Raw genomic sequence first — 10,649 nt, 5'->3', positions numbered from 1 at the left:
GTTTATAATATCCATAAGGAGCTCTGGTGGCACAATGGGTAAGCCCTTGGCTACTAACCTAAAGGCCAGTGGTTTGAACCCACCTCCTGGCTTTTCTGGAGAAAAGACCTGGCAATCTACTCCCATAAAGATTACAGGCAAGGAAACCCTATGGACCTTTCTGCTCCCTCATATAGGGTCACTATGATTCAGAATCTTCTCTGTGGTACATAACAACAACATGTTATATATATTTAGGCATTTGTGTTAGGTATATACCTAGGAGTTTAATTTCTGCATCATAGGATATGTGGTAGTTTAGCTTTAGCATATGCTGCAAAATAGTTTTCCAATGGTTGTTAAAGAAGTATATGAACGTTCCGGTTACTCTACACCCTTGCCAGCTCGTCATGTTATCAGTCTTTTTTTAAAATTAGTGAATCTTGTAGCTATATAGTGGTATCTCATTGTTGTTTTAATTTCCCTAGTGATTAATGATGTGATTACTTTCTCAAATATTTATTATCTATACAGATATCCTTTTCTGTGAATTTTGTGTTCTAGGTTTTGCCCATTTTTCTATTAGTTTGTTTTTTTATTTTGATTTTAGGATTTCTTTACATATCCTCTGACAAAGTCTTCTTTGGTTATATGTATTGCAAACATATTCTCCAACTTGGCAAGTTATATTTCATTCTCTTAACGACCTCTTTTAATGAACAGAAGTTCCTAATTTTGACGTGGTTCGATTAATCATTTTTTTTCCTCTAAGGATGGCACTTTTCTGTACTGTTTAAGAAGTTTTTTGCCTCCCCTAGAGTCATAAAGATATTATTTTGTATTATCATACTGAAACTTTAGTATTTTACCCTTCTCATTTACACCAACAACCTACCTTGAATTCATTTCCGTAAAGTATGAGGTAGGGGTAAATTTCCTTTTTCTTTTTTTTTTTTTCAGAGTTATCCCATTGATTGACCATCTACTTATTGAAAAAAATATTTTTCCTACTGCTTTGCATTGACAATGGTATTAAGTCAGGTGGCCATCTATGTGGGGTTGCCTCTGAACTTTATTCTATTCCATTTACCCATTTGCCTGCCCTTGCACGAATATCACATTGTCCTAATTACTGACTTGACGTCAGCTCGTGTAAGTCCTTCAGTTTTGCTCTTTTTCAAGATTGGCCATTTATATTTCCACCTACATTTTCGAACATGCTTGTCAATTTTCATTTTAAAAAAATAATTGAAAAATTAGATTTTGTTTTCGATTGCATTGAATCTGTAGATAAGATGGAGGAACTTTAGTAATGTGTTTTCTAATACTTGAATGTGATATATCTTTTTATTTATTCAAGTCATACTTATGTTTTACAGTGTGAGTGTGTGTGTGAGACAGACAGAGAGAGATAGGAGGTCTTGTACAACATTCATTAGATTTATGCCTAGAAATTTGAATTTTAAGCTGTAACGGATATTATTTAATTTTGTTTTGTTTTCTAATTGTTTATTGATTATAGGTAGAACTACAACTGCTCTAGTGTTCAGAAACTGCCATATTCACTTATTAATCCTATAAATTATTTTGGATTTTTATTATAAAACCATGTTGTCTGTGTATAATGACAATTGTTTTGAAAAGTTGTGTTTTTATATCAGATTGACCAATTAAATTGATTTTTCAAATTCATTGGCAGAAAGTTGCTGATAATATACTAGTGTTTATAATGAATGCAGAATCTATAGTGATAGCCCCATTTCTACAACTGGTATTAGAAAATTTCTGTCCATCTCTCATCAGTCTTGCCATGGTTTTATCAATCTTACTATTTTAAGGAACCAACTGTTACATTTGTTTATTCTAATTATTGTGCATTTTTTACCATATTACCATGGTGCTTTTTTTTTTTTAGTTAAAATTTATTTATTGAAACCTTACACATATATTGTTTGGCTGTAGAATTCTAAAATCATTTTTTTTTTCAAAAAAAATTTTTATCCATATGACATAATAATAATAACGTGGAATACATAAGTCACTCAATCTACTTCCCAAGGTGTCAAAAAGAGAATTATTTACTCATTTGGTAAACATTACCTCATCTGCTCCCTCAGCTTCTTCATCATAATCATCATCATCATCTTCAATAGCTTCTCCAGTAAAGTATAACACTGATCTTGGGATTACACCCTCATGTAAAAAGTGACCAGCTTCAAAGTCTGCAGCAAGGATAGCTTCAGCAACACCATCCAAATCTCCACTCTCAGGAACTTTGGGAGGGGCAAAAAAAGAAAGAGTCACTGGAAAGTTTTAGTCACAGTACGAACTGTTCCACGTCCCTTGTGTTTTTGCTTCTTCTTAATGGTTTTCAACGTGACATTCTTTCCTTTTGTCCAATCTATCTGGCACCCTGTACAGCCCATAATTTCTGGTCCATCAAAAGAAAAAGGATCAGAATCATCTGGTTCAGACCTTATCCTACATGTCTTTGTCAACACTTCATTTGTGAAATACTCATTTGGTTCAAAGTGAAGCTCTAAGACAAAACTCACAGGCTTGCCAGCATCTGAGAACTTCCCTTTAACGCCTTTCAAGTGCTTCAGAATAGGTTCATCATGTTCCTGAACCACATCACTGAGCAAGTCAACATTCTTAAAAGCAGTCAACCAAAATTCAGAATTCCTTTGGAATTTTCATTTCCTTCATCATTTTTCTCATCTTCAACCTCGGCATTTTCTTTCAGCTCCTCCAAAATTTCATCTACCTCATCTGGTTTCCATTCACAGTCTTCTGCTGTAGGTTCATAAATTGCAAAGATGATCTCAAATCACTTATCACACAGAAGCTGATAAAGAATAGCATATTTTCTTTGAAGATCATGAAGCTCCTCATAGAATTTGGCTTCTACTGTGTACATTTAACTTGAAGGTTTTTTAAGAGTATTCACTCATCTTTTAACTGTCCTAGGCAAGCTTTCAATGTATCCTCTTGGTGTTTCTACCAGACCATCAAGTCTGTCTTGAAGGGCTGCAAGAATCTTAGGATTTTACATCATCTGAACAGTCAGTTGACACACTTTGATATTTGTTTCTTCACCAGTTTCTTCTTCTATTTCTTCAACATCATCCAAATCTTGAACTAGTTCAGATTGGTCTTTGTTGTCAATGACTGCCATGTCATAAGAACTCCAAATATCGTTGGCTAGAACCTGGAGCCAGGCAGCCAGAGCTGCACAGGAAGTGACTCAGGGTGGCAGAGGTGGGTGGAGCAGTAGGCGGCACTGTGAGCAGAAGGTTTTTGCATTTTAATATTGTATTTCTTTCCTTTTACTTCTTTTGGGTTCTATTTGCTGTCCTTTTTCTTTACTTTTTGAGTTATATAATTGCATCATCAATTTTTTAAATCTCTTTCTTTGACATATATGCCCTAAAAGCTATGAATTTTCATATACATGGCTTTGAGACCAGCTAGGAACAGAAAAGTTCCTAAATGATAAGCTGTGCCAGTTAAAATTTTCTAGAGAAAAATAGTATCAACTACAAGACACTGTTTACCCCCATTTAAAAGAACATCTTGTGATTAAAGTTAGGCCCAAGGTTGTTCACTTCCTCCTAAATTTCCCAGCTTGTAGCTGTTTTTCTCAGGCATGTGCAGTAGGAGGCCAGGTTGACCAGCAGATGACTCCATCCCATAATAAGTATTGCCTAGAAACCAAAAGACTCATGCCAGAGAACCAGAATCACTGGACATACATCATTGAGTGGTGGCTGAACCCATTTCAGAAGCAAAGCACCTGTCAGCCATTTCTGTGTCAAGTCCTAGCCCAGCCCTTTGTGAATACCCTTCATACTTCTTAGAAATCTACTGAATATGTATAACTTCCCTTTTCCTGCATAGTATAAAATTTTCCCCAGTCCTTTGTTTGGGGAGGTAGGGCTTTGAGAGTTATCTCCTTGTCTCCTAACTCGCTGCAAGTAATAAACTATGCCTTACTTTAAATCCACTTGATTCTTAGTTATTCTTAATGAGAGTACAAGTGGTGAACCCATCGCATTCAGTAATGGCTTTAGCTATATACCACAAGGTTTGATAAGGAGCCCTGGTGGCTCACAGTTAAGTACTTGGCTGCTAACTGAAAGGTTAGCAGTTCGAATGCACCCAGCAGCTCTGCAGGAGAAAAATGTGTTGATCTGGTTCCATAAAGATTATAGCCAAGAAAATCCTATGGGGCAGTTCTACTCTGTCCCGTGTGGTTATTACGTATCAGAATCGACTCACTAGTGCCTAACAACAATTTTCATTATACTTTAGTTCAAAACATTTTTTATTTTTCATTGCGATCTCCTCTTTGACCTATGGATTATATATAAATATACTTTAAAATTTATAGGCATTTAGTGATTTTCTATTTTTTAGACAGATTTTTATCTTAATTTCACTGTGGTCAGAGAACACACTCACTATTATTTCAGTCCTTTGAATTTTGTAGAGGCATTCTTTAAGGTCTAAAACCAAAAAAAACCCAAACCCAGTACCATCGAGTCGATTTCGACACATAGCGGCCCTATAGGACAGAGTAGAACTGTCCCATAGAGTTTCCAAGGAGGGCCTGGCGGATTAAAACTGCTGACCATTGGTTAGCAGCCGAAGCACTTAACTGCTATGCCACCGGGGTTTCCACTTTAAGGTCTGGCGAAGTACAATTTGCAAATACAGGTATTCCTTGCTTTTTGAAAGTTTGCTTTATGCCACTTTGCTTTTATGAAGGACCTACATTAGTACCTGTTTTCACTAACTGAAAGAAATCCAAAGAGAATTTTTGTTTTTAAGAAAAAAGGCAAAAAGCAAAACTAGCATTTTTGTTTTGCTGTGAGCAGTAGAAGAGGCAGCACGTACCCTGAGCAGCAAGAGTGGTGTCACCAAGCTCCTGTACATACACTTATCTGTTTTATATAGGTTGTGTATTTATCATATCATTCCGGCTTTTACTATCTGTTAGGTTATTTTAGGTTTTGTATGTAATTTGGTATGATTAGTAGGTTATTTTTTGGGTCTGAGAACACTCAAAAATTTTTCTCATATAAATTAATGGTAATTGTTTCTTGGCTTTGTGCCACTTACAAAAGATTTCATAGGAATGCTCTACTTTTGGATAGCGGGGAAACCCCATAATTCAAAACCACTTAAAAATAATGTACATTCTGCAGTTTGGAGGGGAAGCAGTTTCCTAGGTATATCAATTAGCTCCATTTTGTAAGCCATGTTGTCCAAATTGCCTATATTCTTGCTAACTTTTGTCTGCTTCTTCAAACTGTTACTGAGAGAAGTGTGATAAAATTTTCCTGCATGATTGTGGGTTTTTCTGTTTCTCCTTTTACTTCTCTTAATGGTTACTCAATAAATTTAAAGCTACGGTCATGACTGTTTATAAATTAACAGTGTTGTATGCGGAATATCGAAATCTTCAACTCTAATTTTTGAATTGTCTATTTTTTTCTTTCAATTCTTCAGATTTTGCTTCAAATATTCTAGTCCTCTGTCGTTAGTATGAGTCAGAATCTCCTAAATGGCAATGGGTTTGATTTTTTGGGCTTGGTTGTTAATTGCATGTTGTTGTTGTTAGGTGCTGTTAAGTTGTTTCCGACTCATAGTGACCCTATGTACAATGAGCAAAACACTGCCTGGTCCTTTGCGTTTATAATTATTATACCTTCCTGAAATATTGATTATAAAATCTCTCTCTTTGTCTCTAGTAATAGTTCTTGTCTTAAAGCCTGTTTTTTTCTGATGTTAATATAGTTCCTACCGCTCTCTTTTGATTACTTTTTGTATGGCTTTTGGGTCTACCTTTTAATGTCATTCTGTTGTCTTCTAGTTTCCATTATTTCTATTATAAAGCTGGATTGAGGTCTTTGTTGCTCCTTTGACTGTTACTTCCAGAATTTCCCCTTTGTCTTTGGTTTTCAACAGTCTTATATTGATGTGCCTTGGTGTGCTTTTCTTTGCCTTTATCCTACGTTTTTTAGCATCTGCTGAATCTGTCACTTTGTATCTTTCATCGGTATTTTAAAATTCCTGGTTATTATCTTTTCAATGCATCCTTTTGCTTCATTCTTTCTACCTTTCCCTTCTGGGACTCCAAATGCATAATACATTTGATAAATATATTAGAACCTTTCAGCATGCCTCATATTCCTGTTATATATTTTTTTCCTTTCTTTATTCAGTCTGCATTTCTCTAGTCTCTTTCAGTTCACTAATCTTATCTTCAGTTCTGTAAAATTTCCTCTTAAACTCAACTGTTGAGTTCTTAGTTTGAGTTATTGTATTTATTTATTTATTATAATTTCTGTTTTACTCTTTTTATATATTCCAGTTCTCTGGTGATTTTCCACCTTGTCATCTTGAACATACTAATAATTATTATTTTTAAGTGTGTTGCTGAAAACTCTAATATCGGGATCTGCTTTTAGTCCCCCGTTTCAATGATTGAGTCTTTTCTCCTAACATGCCTTTATTTTTTTCTTTTATTAAGATATAATTATACAGAGTAAAATTCACCCCTTTAGTGTATATGATTCTGATAATTTTTTTAGTTAAACTTTTTATTTTGAGATAACTCTAAATTCACATGCAGTTATAAGAAATAATAGAGAGGTTCTGCATTTCCTTTACTCTGTTTCCCCCAATGGTAACATCTGTCAAAACTATAGTACAGTATCACGACCAGGATACGGACATCAATATCTTCTTTATTAAGAACATTTCCATCACCTCAAGGATTCCTCCTACTGCCCTTTTATGGCCATACCCACTTCCCTCTCCCCCTCAGTCCCTCCTTAACCCCTAGCAACCATAATTCTGTCCTCCATCTCCAATTTCATGATTTTAAAAATGTTATATAATTGGAATCACACAGAATGCAACTTTCTGGGATTCAATTTTTTCACTCAGCATATTTCCTTGGAGTTTAAACAGGTTTTTGAGTCTATCAATAGTTTGTTCCTTATCATTGAGTAGTATTCCATGATGTAGATATACTCGTTACCTGTGGCTGTTGAGTTGATTCTGACTCAGTGACCCTGTAAGACAGAATAGAACGGCGCCATAGGATTTCCAAGGCTGTAAATGTTTATAGAAGCAGACGGCCACATCTTTCTCCCATGGAGCAGCTGGTGGGTTCGAACCATCAACCTTTCAGTTAGCAGCTGAATGCCTAACCACTGCACCACCAAGGCTCCTCTGGAATAGATATATCACAGTTTATTTAACCATTCACCTGTTGAAGGACATCTGGGTTGTTTCCAGTTTGGGGCTATTATGAATAAAACTGCTATAAACATACATGTATAGGTTATTGTGAGCACACATTTTTCATCTTCCCAGGATAAATGCCCTAGAGTGCAATCGCTGTATTATATGGTAGTTGAATGCTTAGTTTTTTAAGAAGCTACCAAAATGTTTTCCAGCATGGCTGTATCATTTGACATTCCCACCAGTAAGATATGAGTCATTTAGTTTCTCCTCAACTTCATCAACATTTATATTGTCACTATTTTTTACTAGTTTGCTTTATCCATTCTGGTAGATACGTATTGATACATTATTGTGGTTTTATCTTGCATTTCCCTAATGGCTAATGATTTTGAATATCTTTTCATGTACTTATTTGCCACTGTATATATTCTTTGGTGAAATATTTTTCATGTCTTTTGCCCATGCTGTAATTGAGTCGTTTTTTCAGTCTTGAATTTTGAGAGTTCTTTATATATTCTCAGCTGCTAACCTAAATATTGGCAGTTCCCAAACCTACCCAGCAGCACCATGGAAGAAAGGCCTGGTGATCTGCTTCCATAAAGATTACACCAGGAAAACCTCACGGAGTAGCTCTACTCTGTAACACATGGGGTCAGCATGAGTGGGAATCAACTCAACAGCAACAGGTTTGGTTTTGAGTTATAAATATTCTAGATACTAGTTGTTCGTTGGATAAATGATTTGCAGATATTTTCTCCCAGTCTGTAGCTTGTCTTTACATCCTTTCAACAAGGTCTTTCACAGAATGACAGTTTTTAGTTTTGATGAAGTTCAATTTATTAATTTTTCCTTTTATGACTCATGCTTTTGGTGTCAAGTCTAAGAACTCTGCTTAGCCCTAGACCCTGAAGATTCTTATTTTTTTTCTAAAAGTTTTATAGTTTTATAATTTACATTTAAGTCTGTGATCAGTTTTGAGTTAATTTTTGTATAAAATATGAGACTAACGTCAAGGTTTTTTTTTTTTTTTTGCCTATGGATGCTTCGGAAACCCTGGTGGCGTAGTGGTTAAGTGCTACAGCTGCTAACCAAAAGGTCGGCAGTTCAAATCCTCCAGGCACTCCTTGGAAACTCTATGGGGCAGTTCTACTCTGTCCTATAGGGTTGTTATGAGTCGGAATCGACTCGACGGCACTGGGTTTGGTTTTGGGTTGGTATGGATGCTTCAACACTATTTGTTGAAAAGATCGTCTTTTCTCTATAGAATTGTTTCTGCACCTTTGTAAAAAATCTGTTAGATTTATTTGTGAGGGTCTTTTTTTTTTTTTTTTATTTAGGGTTTCTCTATTCTGCTCCATTGATCCATATGTCTATACCTCCACCAATACCACACAGTCTTAACTACTGTCAACCTTCTCTTTCACTACCCCAGCAGGAAGGTTAGAATGCCCCATTACAACCTGGCAAGGGTGGAAATCTAGGCTCCCCACTCAGCCTTTGTTGGTGTGGGTGTGGTGGGATGTGTTTTTTCTGCGGTGTTTAGCTGGAGTAGAGTGATTATTTTCTAGATGTTTTCTTTCTTGCTAAGCTTCCCCTTTCTTTGTTTTTTGGTTCAAAGGAGCAGGCTTTTGTTGGGACTAGTTCTGTCTGCACCTGTTGGTATTTCCACATTTCCACATTGCCAGTTTTTTCGGCTCTAAACCTGGACTATGGAAGCAAAAAAATAAAATAAGAAAAGAAAAAGAAAACCTAGGGAATCCACCACTGTGTAGTTCCTTAGATCCCATGGCCGCCAGCAGATTCCCCTTCTTCTCTCCAGCTTTCAGAGTCTTCTTATGTTTGTTTTACGAATAATGTCCAGAGTTTTGTTTGTTTATTTGTTTTATGTCTACTTCACCTTCCTAGAAGTGGAAATCCAATTCTGAGAGTTTTAACAAGCATATACCGTCCTATAACCACCGCTACATCACGATACAGCACAGTTCCATCATTCCCCCAAATTGTTTTTTGGCCAACCTCTTTCTACACCCCCACTGATCTGTTTTCTGTACCTATAGCTTCGCCTTTTCCAGAATATCATAAATAGAATCACATAGCATGCAGCCTTTTGAGACTGGCTTCTTTCACTTAGCATAGTACATTTGAGAGTTATCCATGCTGTTGCTTCTATCAGTAGATTGTTCTTGTCTATTACTGAATAGTATCTCATTGAAAGGATGTACTGCAGTTTGTTTATTCATTCCCTAGTTGAAGGACGTTTGGGATGTTTCCAGTTTTTGATGATTACAGATAAAGTCATTATAAACATTTATATGAAACTTTTTTGTGTGAACATGTTTTCATTTGACTTGGGAAAATAAATAAGAATAGGATGGCTGAATAGTATTTTAAGTGTACGCATAAGTTTACAAGAAGTTACAAACTTTTCTTCCCAAAGTGGTTGTAGTATTTTGCATTCCTACCAGCAATACATGAGAGTTCCAGCTACTTCACATCCTTACAAAGAGTTGCTTTTGTCTTTTTTTTTTTTTAATGCTATTCTAACTGCTGTATAGTGCTACCTCATTGTAATTTTAATTTACTTCACTAATGACTTATGTGGAGCCCTGGTGGCACAGTGGTTAAGAGCTCAGCTGTTAACCAAAAGGTCAGCAGTTCAAATCCACCAGCCCTATGGGACAGTTCTACTCTCTCCTATAGGGTCGCTATGAGTCAGAATCGACTTGACGGTGATGAGTGTGTTTGTTTTGGAATGACTACCGATATTGAACATATTTTCATGTGCTCAGTTATCATCTGCATATCATCTTTAGTGAAGTGTCCTTTCAAATCTTTTGCCCACTTATTTATTTATTGTTTGTTTGTTTGCTTTCTTATTAAGTTTTTGGTTCTTTATACATTCTGGATATAAATCTTTTTTCAGAAACATGATCTGCAAATGTTTTCCTCTCGGTCCATAGCTTGTCTTTTCATTCTCCTAACAGAGTCTTTCAAAGATCAGAAGGTCTTAATTTTGATACAGTCCAATATATCATTTTGTTCTTTGATAGATTACGCTTTTGGTATTGTAGCTAAAAAAAAAATCTTTGCTTAATTCAAGCTCACCAAAATTTTCTCCTATTTTTTTCCAGGTAATTTTTTAATTTAATGCCAAACATTGTTTTTGAAAGATTGTAGGGATAATTTGAGGCTCTGGATAATATCACATTCCTTCTGGTGAGAATATACTTCAGCTTCTGTCAGACAATTAGGTCAGAGGCAGATCACTTTAATCTCATAGGGAATTGAAATGATTCAATCTTGGTTTCAGTTTTTGTGAGGGCTCATCTATTTCTTGTTGGACTTAAGGTTCAAGTCTTCATGGAGGATACAAAAAAAAAAAAAAAAAAACCCAAACCCACTGCCATCAA

The 10,649-nt window shown here is 35.7% G+C and overlaps 1 pseudogene; it reads right to left on the bottom strand.

The window, feature by feature from the left end:
* Positions 1 to 568: 568 nt before the first annotated feature.
* Positions 569 to 4,089, bottom strand: LOC111750609 (nucleosome assembly protein 1-like 1; annotated as a pseudogene).
* Between the last annotated feature and the right edge of the window lie 6,560 nt (positions 4,090 to 10,649).

Source organism: Loxodonta africana, chromosome 2 (assembly GCF_030014295.1).
Source record: "Loxodonta africana isolate mLoxAfr1 chromosome 2, mLoxAfr1.hap2, whole genome shotgun sequence".
In the NCBI taxonomy this organism is placed as follows: Eukaryota; Metazoa; Chordata; class Mammalia; order Proboscidea; family Elephantidae; genus Loxodonta; species Loxodonta africana.
The sequence above is the reverse complement of the archived record's forward strand: the minus strand, read 5'-3'. Positions and strand labels throughout refer to the sequence as shown.